The sequence below is a fragment of the Acinonyx jubatus genome, chromosome B4, assembly GCF_027475565.1.
Source record: "Acinonyx jubatus isolate Ajub_Pintada_27869175 chromosome B4, VMU_Ajub_asm_v1.0, whole genome shotgun sequence".
Classification (NCBI taxonomy): Eukaryota; Metazoa; Chordata; class Mammalia; order Carnivora; family Felidae; genus Acinonyx; species Acinonyx jubatus.
Window position 1 is genome coordinate 8992195 of NC_069387.1, and position 11641 is coordinate 9003835.

Genomic DNA, 11641 nt, shown 5'->3' on the forward strand with positions numbered 1-11641 from the left:
CTGCCTTTTCTTCCAAACCTCAAATGTTTTCCTCTTTAACATGATAAAGTAGTTGAGTTGATATATTACCCAAGTGTCCTTAGAACTCATCTCTGACTCAGTCTGTGTCTTTGCCTCATCTACTATGTCTCTTTCACAGAGATGAATTCCTCGTTTACCACGATGGCCTCTTCTTTTCACCCATTTACCTTTTTATATATGTGTTGAATTTTATTGCCTTCTCATCTAGTAGGAAGCACAGATGAGGCTCGATTTCTTTTCAATGTAGTCAGTTCCTAGGGAAAAATAATAAAAATAAGAGTCCTTTCTACTCTGTTCTCTTGTTTCTGACCTTTGTGCTAAGTGTTCTCACCTGGCCCTACAGGACACCCCCAGATCCCCTGACTACATTATCAGCACCCACACCAGGAATCATGCTAATGGCCAGGCTTTCTGACTATCACCTAGTGAGGTAGGAAGTTTTCTCCACACCTTCTAGCAGTGCATTCTTGCAGGAGTTTTCTCTTCTTCCTCAGCCTCATGCCCCTCATCCTTCCAAAAAGAGCAATGTTTGAAGGACTGTGGGGATTGTGACTATATGTCACCTCTACTTGTTTCCCGTTGACCCTATCTGCTGTCATTACATCCCCATCTTTACTTCCTCTAGAAAGCACTTTGCATTTCTGACATGTGGTCTTCTTCTGAATCCCACTTTTCCACTAGGAATACCAGTTGGGCAGGAGGTTGGAGGTTGACGGCTGGCTAATGGCTAACCCAGAAGCATCTCATTCTTTGAAGTCAGATACCATCTCATTCCTGTTTTGCCTCTTTCATCTCTGATTGTTCTGTTACAGACTGAATGTTGATGTCCCCTCAAAATTTAGATGTTGAGGCCCTACCACCTCTGTGATGGTACTTGGAGATGGGACCTTTGGGAAGTAACTAATTTTATATGAGGTCATGAGGATAGGGCCCTCATAATGGAATTAGTGTCCTTATAAAAGGAGACATGAGACAATGTACTCTCTCCTTCCCAGTCATGTGAGGACACTGGAAGAAGGCAGACATCTGCAGCCAGGAAGAGAGCTCGTATCAGAACCTGATCATGCTGGCACTGTGTCTCAGTCATCCAGCCTCTGCAACTGTGAGAAAATACATTCATGATTTTTAAGCTGCTAAGTCTTTAGTATTTTGTTATGGCAGCCTGAGCTGACTAAGACATGCTCCTTTTTCTGTCTCTTTTTTATTCACTTAATAAATATCTGTTAGACTCAAGGATGCTCCAAGACCTATCATAGGCAGTGAACAAAGGAGGAAACAAAAGTCTTGCCTTAGTGGAGAGTAAATCATAAGGATATACAATTTGTATTGTGTATATACAGTACATATAGCATATGTGTATATTAAATGTCACATGTAGCACAGAAAAAATACAGCAAAGAGGGAGATGAGAACTCAAAGGGGGCGGGGGTTGTACCTTTAGGGCCATTGAGACAAAGTGATATTTGCACAGATAAATGAAAGACAGGAAGGAATAAGGAAGAAGATATATAAATATCTAGAAAAAGAGGTTTCCAAGAAGAAAGAACAGCAAGTCAAAGGACTGGTGATAGGAACATGTTGGGACTTGAAGGAGAGCCAGTAGGAGGAGATGAAATCAGGCAGATGGTTAGCACCAGCCTAAGTTTTCTACACCATAGTAATAGTGTTGTTATGCCTCTACTCAAAATCTTCAATGGATTGCAAGAGTCTGACAAATAAATTTAAATGATTTAACATACATTTTCGAAGTACCGTTCACCCTGGACTTTTTCCAACATGCTTAGTTTCACTTCTTCACCCTGCTTAATTCTTCACTCTGGTTACCTTCACCATTTTCCCAGACAAATCCATGTAGATCCCTAACTCTTGGTGGCTCTCCCAAAGCTCCCTTTACCTACCAAAGCTGGTTTTGTCCTTGAAAGTTCAGCTCAAATGCGGTCTTCTACTTCCTCCAGGGTCCTGGGTAAATTAAATTTACTTACTCATCCCTCTGTTCTTCCAGACTATCTTGATTGTATTTATATTGGGACATTTATTTATCACCTATACTTTAATAGTTACATGGCTGCTTCTCCTACTAAATGATAAGCTTTCTGGGTCAAGGGCTATTGTGCATATAATATATTCATTTTGTTGGTTATTAAAAGAGAAGTAACTCAGAACCAATTATTTTTGCAAACTTGGAAAAAGAAAATGGACAGTACTTATCCCAGATCATCTGAGTATTTATTTCCATAAGCAAAGATGTCTGTCTATAACCAGATGATATTTCAGTGTTCTTTGCATTATTACAATGCTGCATTCCCAGAGACAGTTTCAGAGATGTGAAATCTAACTGACTATAGATTTTTGTCTTTGGTGGTCAAGGTGATTCATACTGAATTGCACACCAAGAATACCTGAGGTTCCAATGTGAATAAGTAGGCTACTCCTAGCCCTCTGTCTCTTAGAAGCCCAAATTTAAAAATCCATAATGCAATAGACCATATGAAGTCCCATGCCGCTTCATTTTTAAATAGTTTCTCATAAGAGAGGTAGCTTCTGGAATTAACATCTGAATCCCTGTAAACTGTGTAACCTCAAAGGAATATTATTTGCAGCTTCCAGGTATCTAAGGATGCCAGTAGTTTAGATGGACTGAAAATAATTCACAATTCTATGGAAGTCCTTAAGATACTGGAGGAAACACCTGCTACTGTTCCACAAGAGAAGCATGTTTTCTGAATTCCTGCTTCCTGCCATTATCACTTCTGTACCAGCTATCCACCTAGAGTGAAGATGTTTGTGTCCCATTTCATGCCTCTCTGAAAATGGGGACAGAGAATCTTTGGAGTATTTGGTAGTAGGAACAGCAAAAAACAAAACAAAAATTCTTAACTTCAGACTTTTTCCTTGAAAAGTCTTCCACAGAACAATTACATGAAAATCCATCTCAATAACTATCTGGAATAGGGCACATGAGGAACCATCCCTGTGTATAACTGGATTTTCTGGTAGATGATGGTCATTAGACTTTTGTCCTTGCAGTTTGAGTTTGTGATCCATCCTCCACCATCAACTGAGTCTAGCTCAAATTTTGCTGGCAAACACAACCAAAGAACTAGCCGTGTCTTGGGAAAAAATGAAATACTTTTAAAATGATACCTATCGAGAATAGCCAACTCTAAAAGGAAAAGGAAGTCACAAAAGAGCATTGTTGTATCCCTCTGACTCTTCTATAACCTTTTCCTCCATTCTTTTTCTATCACACACACACACACACACACACACACACACACACACACACACCCCACAATCACACACTCAGAATGACTGAGAGATGTCACAAAACTATACTGGAAATTCAACACTAGCAGAAAGGAATGTGCTGTCTGACAGTTTCATTCAAAAAGGTGTTAGCTGTCTTTTACAGCAAAATTGAACAAACAGGCTACTGACAAATATCTATACACATATATGCTTTATTCCAGAAGACCCAACAAATTTAAATGTTTTGGTCTCTACAAAATACCCAAGGATAGTGTAATTCATATCAAGAATGAAGAATTACCTTTAAGAATTAATCCTCTAAAGATCAGCATTATAAACTTGAGAGTTTGATCTTTAATTTGGAGCTTAACACAGAAGAGTCCTATTCCTTTTTTTTTAAAGCCTCTCATAATGTTTTATGCAGCCAGTATAAATTAATTTGAACTTTGCAGGGAAAGAACTGTCTGAAAATATGAAAAGGAACCAGCCACGAGGTGGGCTGATAGCATGAAAGGATCTATGAACTAGAATCAGGCAGCCTGGGTTATGGCATTTGTGACACTTGATGATTAACCTTTCTGGACCTCAGTTCCCTCTCAGAAGAGGTAGTTGAGTCAGATGCTATCTACAGTCTTCTCAGCTCTGGAATAATTTTATTTGTATGGAATTGAGAGTGTAGTGTAGGATACAAATAGACATAGACCCTGTGTGCAACGACCCAGCAATTTGAGTTATAACAAGTGTTCCCCTCTCCCCCCAATGACTCTAATACCTGTGGATCAGCCTTCATTCAGATCTCACACTGCTAATGTCACAGAGGTGCTAGTTACATTTGTACTCATTTTAGGGTAAGAAAGGGACATCTACAGTGGATGGCAAGGGACTAGCAGCTCAGCACCCCTGGGACAAGAGACCTCTTGGCTAGAGGGCTGGACTGAGTGAATGTTAGAGATCACTTAGCAGCTGGCCTCTTGCTTGCTTCATAATTCACAGTGCTTCCTGGGGTTGCAAAAAACATGATCTTTTTGAAATAGAGTACTAAAAGATTAGTTCTCAAAATGCAGTCTGAGCACTGATTGCTGCCTTTTAGATTGGTCCTCAAGCGATTGTCACCACACCTCTGTATCTGGTCATTGATCGTTTATTCATATAGTTTTATAAAAGGCCAGTCTCATCAGGTTCTCACCTGACCCTGGACTTCACCTGGGAAAGGGAAGATGTGGCTGGGAGTAGACAGGTGGGTGGTCCTGCCACTGTGTATATCAGGTCACTCCGTTATTTGAAAATTTTGCCTCTTACGATGTCACAAGGGTGCTGCTCACTGGTTGTTGGTCTGATCGAAGGCTGTTGCCACTTACTGGGCTTCCCACTTTGGGCTGAGGCCAGAGAATGACGTGCATTCACTGAGTTTGTTGCGATTCCAGGACTGTTCATCTCAAACAGAGTCCACCCATTCATCAGTACTACTGTGGCCACAGAGGCCTTTGATCTGTTGACATCCTTCCCCCACCACACAGACACACGCACACTGTAGTCCATCAGCTGTTCACAGAAGCTCCCGGCATGCCCATCCAGGGCCCTCAGATCAGCAGTGTCTCATTAGCCGACCCACGTGTTTGGCCCAATGCCTCTGGACTCCAGCCTCCAGCTCAGTTACTAGCTCACAATTTTGTTCCTGGTGTCTGATTATGTTGCCATTGGCACAGATTGGGTTTTGCAGGTGGAATGCAGCCCCCTACAGGAGTGTTTCTTAAACCTATTTCATTTTAATTTACTTTGGGAGCGGCCGTCTGAACCTCAAATATGTCTTTCATATTTCATGTCATATCTGGTTACTCAGGGCAAAACACGTTAATGTTTAGTTGTTCTGGGATTAGGAAAATAAAACATAATGTGGTCTCCTCTTAGCTACATCGGCCAAACTTGACGAGCGTGTGGATGTGTGTGCTTCTCTTTCTCCTTTGAGAACCAGCTAATATTAAGACAATTCAAAATAAAGAATTTTTTTTTGAGGAAGCAAAGTAGAGGAAAACCATAGGAAAACCATAATATCTTTTGTGAGCTACATTCACCCCGAGGCATTTATCATAAAGTGCACTCTGTTTCTGATTACATCCCTTGGACATCTGGGATGAGGAAGCAACCACATTGGGAAATTGTCAGACACTATCACAAGTTCCCTTGGCTTATAATGGTTTTATCTTTATTCTTATTCTGACCAGAAAACCCTTGGTTCGATTCCATTTGAACGTCAACAATATAAAAATAAAAACAGAGCAGAGGCTTCATGAGCAAATGTTCAAACTTCTGGGGAAAATAATCAAAGGATGAGTTATCCCTATGTACTCACATAAAGAAATGTAATACTGTTTGATGTGCACATACAATTTAACATGACCTTCTACAAAGCTAAAATGTTCAGAACAAGAAAATGCATCATTTGAAATATTTAGGGAGAAAGTTTTATATCATTCTTCCATTTGAAACTTTTCAGAACAACACCATTCCTGGAAAATACAGAAATATCATGGCTCATGTTTTGGTAGAAATAGATACATGGGAATATGTCTTCCCAACATCATTCATGTTGTAATGGAGGAGGAAAGAAGATGAGAAGAGCTGTTTGTCTGGTTTCCTGAAACAGGCTCCTAAATGTAATTTAAAGAAAATAAATATGACAGCCTTAGGTCATTGCTAACGATCACTCTGACTTTAACAATGAGGAAACAGAGACACAGGTGGGCGACACGTCAAAGATGACCTTGTGATTTGGTTGTACCAGATGAAATAGAATCCCAAAGGCCTCTTCTTTCTGTGTTTCAGATGCTGGCTTGTATGAGCTTTTTATTTTAGCTGTGACTTGTCTATACATTTTTAAAGCATATAATAGCATGCAACCCAGCAGGGTTTGAATGTGATTAGACCCAAGTGAAGCACCATTAAAAACTGGAGACGTGTTCGGATGACATGACATTTTGAGTGAGTGCCCAATGTAGACCCCAGTGTGTTTGGCTTTGTGTTTGTGCTTGTTTCTTTCTTCTTAAACTGATTTCTTTTCAGAAGAAAATGTGCTTTCCTGAAACAGCTAATAGGATGCTTCATAAGTCACATGCTATTTTCAGGACCAGAGAAGAACAGCGTGTGTTATAGATAAAGTGAAAAACATCATTGCTGAGTTTCTCAGCCTCTTTAAGCTCAGGTCAAGGCATCACCTTTGATTTTACTTCTCAGCTGTTATTAAGTTTTCTCTCTTTTTTCTTTGTTGACTACCTTTCAGGTTTTTCTCTACCAACCAACCTTGATGCAGTTATCCACAATCTGTCATTGAACTTTAAAGATGTGATGGGCTCGTCGACTCAAACCAACTGCCTGTTGGGCTGGGACTTGGTTCTCTGATTTCAGTTCATCTCAGTCAATTCAGTGCCCTAGCTATTTATGCGCAAAGCCCCATGCCAGCCACTGTTTGAAGGCTATTTTATTTTAATTTTTTGTTTAAAAAATTTTTTAATGTTTTTTATTTATTTTTGAGACAGAGAGAGCCAGAGCATGAGCAGGGGAGGGGCAGAGAGAGAGGGAGACACAGAATCCGAAGCAGGCTCCAGGCTCTGAGCTGTCAGCACAGAGCCTGACACGGGGCTCGAACTCACAGACTGTGAGATCATGAACTGAGCCGAAGTCGGACTCCCAACTGACTGAGCCACCCAGGCGCCCCGAAGGCTATTTTACACTCCAGGTTTTCTTGTTCAGAGCTGACACATTCTATGTTCTCATAACATAAATGGAAATGGATATATGAATATGTTTTATAAATTTGATTTATATTTTACAGTATTTAATTAGTTGAGTTAAGGTTTTAGGGGCTGCATTATTAAAGAAACTTTTGACTAGACCATGTACCAGTGTTATTTCAAACAATGTTATATGGGCAAAAAAAAACCTTGCACATATTATGATCTGGCTTTGGATAATATGAGCATTTCTCATTAGCCAAAACACTAATGAAAGACATTAAGTAAGGAAAGAGAATGAAGGCGCTGACTGTTACATTTCCTATGAAGTTGCTAGTTGAATGCACTGTGGTAGAGTCTACCAAAACACACTTGTATGTGGATAATATCAAATATACATATATTGATCGAGTGTATTTGTATGTGAGCTGCTTCTAAATCACAGCACAAAGATTATAATTATAGGAGGGCAACTGGAATTTGTTGGCTACCTCTTATGTTCCATCTGCCTTAAGGTTGCTTTCTTTTAGGGTCCTTACATTCAGTACCCACATTTTAGAGATATTGATAGTGGAGTCAAGAAAATTAATTCAACTTTTTACACCAATCAGCAGTAAAACACCAGGACTCTAGATAACCAGTCTAGTGCTCAATCCACTACTCTATCCCACTTCTTAAGATCTCTGTTGCAGATGAGCCTAGTGGGATCCTTATTTTGAATTTTTTTTTATGAATTCTCTCATCCACTGCATCTTCAGTGGAAGATTACTGCTTCTGGAAACCAAAGACTTCTATTATTTGTTTGATTCAAAATAAATCACAATGACTTCATTTTTGACCACTCACCTGAAGATCAAATGCCTCATACCTTAGGCTAGAACATCTTAGTTATACTTGATCGTAATACCATGGAAATTCCAGAACCCAGAGGAAAATCTTCCTATGTTATGGTGCTAGAGATCACGTTTTTGAGTGCTTTTAGCACATAGATTCTTCTTAGTAAGTGTAAAATGCTGCATATGTACAGAGAACTTGTCAGCTAAAAATTCTGGAGGCTTTAGTCTGCATTTCAACAGGATGTGTATGAGCAGATGTTTATTTCAACACTTCCTCAGTTGAGCTATCACTGTATATTTGCCTGAAGAGTGAGAGGATAAGGGCTGAAATGGAATTAAGGAGTGAACAATGCAAGACACAATGTTACCCCGGATTGTTACTCAGATTGCTTAAGAAAATACAGGGGGGAGGAGTAAACAGTTGATTAGCAGTGCAAATTTTCCATGTAGGTATTAACTCTCTTTGTATTCCTCTTTGAAGAGTTGCTTCTTTCAAAGAGTACTTTAGAAAGAGAAGGCAGCACTGTTCTTAATTACCGTAGCAAGGACAAGTAGTAATCTGCCCTCATTTTAAGATTTCAAGGATACCAGGGTGCAAAGACATCTTTGAAAGAAGAGATACAACCGACTTGGCAGAAATAAAGGACAATGAACAGTTACTGGGTAACTCTATCATGTTGGTTATATGTTAAATGGTTTCATGCATGGCAAGTCATTTCCTGTTTATAACATTCTTGCATTTTTTGTTATTTTTATTTAGATAGTGAAAATTCAGAAAGTTTAAATAACTTAAGCAAGTTACAAAGCTAATAAGCAGCATATGTGGGGCTCCAGGTGTGTGTAACTCCTTATCCTGCTGCATTATGACACCTTCATAAAGTATTTTAGAGCCGATCTTGCTTAGGAACACAAGGCAGGAAACCACTTTATTCTTAGAGTAACAAGCTCCATGAGTAGGGCAGATGGAAGGAAATAGAGAAGGCTGCAGTTTGAGTCAGAGGTGATGTTCTAAATACGTTAATGGGCACAGGCTGATTTTCAGAAAAGGTACCAACCTCCAGTGACTCTAGAGATGTACCAGTGCCGACCAGCTAAATAAAGCCCCTCGGCTTCATGCTAGTTCTGGCTGTAGTGACTCGTAATTTTGTGTCTCTCTTGAGGGAGAGCACCTCCCACAGGGTCAAAATTGCATACCGTTCTCCTTTGAAAAGCCTCCAACGATAAAATAACAGATGGCTTATAAAACCTGTTTTCCTCATTGTCCTAGTTTTCTGTTCCCTCCTACTTCACTATACCTCTTTGATTTGTGTTTCTTCATTGGTGTCCACGAATATTGGTGTTTTCTATATCCCCCACCTCTATCCTCTTCATTTAATATTTACTTACACTTCCCATTTGGGGCAGCCATCCTCTCCCAGGGCAAGGTGGCTCACAACACTTCCACATTTCATTTCATTTCTGAAATCAGTCACACCTGCCGCTCACACCATCGTGCCCACAACAGACCTGCTGTTCCTCCATTGTCTCCTACTGCAGCATATCCCACTTGGTCATCCTTGACCCCTCTCTCACCTGCAGAGTGAGTAATTGCTTTCTTCATTATTATTATTTGAGAGAGAGAGCAAGCAGGGAAGAGGGACAGAGGGAGAGAGAGAATTGCAAGCAGGCTCTACATCCAGTGCAGAGCCTGATGCAGGGCTCAGACCCATGAACCATGAGATCATGATCTGAGTCGAAATCAAGATCGGACCACTCAATCGACTGAGTCACTCAGGTGCCCCAGCAATTGCTTTTGTTTTTTAATTCCTCTCTCAATGTCCACACCCATACCCCTACATCCGTACTGTCTGAACTTTGTGCAGTCCCTTGCCATCACTAATGTGGATAGTGTCAGTCATTTTCTAATACGTCTTCTAGTCTCCACTCTTGCTCAGCTCAGCCTGTCTTTCATGCTACTCCAGGAGAGCTTTCTCGAAAGCATAGAAACAATTGGGTGGTGCCCTGCTCTTCTTCCTACTTTTCCTCTCATTCACCGTGACTACCCAGAGGTGAATTTGTTCAGGTCAGCTTCTTTCAGTTCACTGGGAGAAAAATCAGCTATAATATGAAAAGCTGTGGGTGATATTTCTCAATGGGCAAGGAAATCAAAATATTGTAAAAGCATTTGTCATATAAAATTCACCTTAGCAATAGCACAAAGGAGACTTCTTGCCAATAGAAGAAATTTGTGAGGCTGAAAAAAATTAAACAAATGAGGAACCTAATGCAGAATGAAATTAGAAATCTAGGTTAAAGTGTGTGTATATGTGTGTGTGTGTGTGTGTGTGTGTGTGTGTGTGTGTGTGTGTCAGGGCAGCACCTCCTAAATTAAACTTAATTGAACTAGATTAAGCTGAATTAAAATTGATTAGGCCAAGCCTGACATCATTATGATTTTAATAATAATAATTAATGTTTATTGAACACCTAGTTGGCAATAGGGTAAGACACAGTCCCTTTCCCTGAGTTTATAATACAAATTAGAAAGGGGGACTAAAAGTCTCCTAAAAAAAAAAAGAGGAGAAATAGACCTCAGGGAAATGAGTTCTAATAACACTGACTCCATTAGGAGAATAGCTTTGTGTTGTAATGGAAGTAAGTAACTGCACAGAAAGCTGAATTCTTTGTAATTATTTAAGGAACCGATAAGGCCCTAGAACTTTATTCTAGAAAAGTAGTTACTAGTGATATGGAAAAGTTAGCTTCAGTGGTAAAGGAAGAATTAGATGAATAAGATATAGCGTATAACGAACCAGAAGGAAAAATGCATATGTCATTTCATTTGGTGGGGAAATCAAAGCTCAATAAATGTCGATAGTGCTTTACAATAGTACTTGCACATATCTCAACACTATATATGTTTACAGATTTCTCATAAACCCCTTGGCCCCACACATGTCCAGCCTCTGCCAGTATCAATACCCCAGCAGTGTGATATATTTCTTATAATGGATGAACCTACATTGACTCATCATCTTCACCCTAAGTCCATGGTTTACATTACAGTTCACTCTTGGTATTTGTACATCCATAGATTATTTTTATTCTAGTTTCAATCTGAGTAAAGTCGAGTTAATTGTTTATTGATTTTAAGTTTTCATACTAACTTTATTGATTTCTTTTTATTTTTCAAGTAGTCATTAACTTGAAGTTGCTAAAAATCAAGTTGAATTATTTTTCTGTGGCCTCTTATAAATGCTTTGAAAAGCACATTTCCAGAGAATGGTTGGAACAGTGTCTTAACAATGGCAGAATCTTTGAATAAGTAAGTTGTTTTTCACAATGCCACATTGACAAATTAAGTTTATTATGCCTTATTATATAGTCAGAACTTTCAAAGGTAAACATCAACTTTCTACGAGTAGAAAGTTTCCAATTGCTAAAATCTACCTATTTCTATTTAAAGATCTCCTTTGTCACTAGTGAATTTTAATACTCTTTCACTTGATCTCTCTTCTCTTCTTGAGTCACATTAGAAAAGAGGTTTACCCTGCCTTTCTCCATCTTTGGTTGATGATCTTTGAGCTATCCCTTGGGGAAGATATCAGCAATTTATTTATTGCTAGTAAATCATTGATTTAGGTAGAATATTATTTTATAAAAGAAAGTCTCCAATAAATATAGAATGACTATTGCTTAGGAATAGAGACCAGTGCCCATGACCCTATAGCAAGCACACTTTCCCCTTGTTCCCCAAGAGTAAAGATGCATTGTCCCACTCCCAAGAGTTTTCTTAAGAACCCAGAAAAAAATTTACAAATTTAGTCT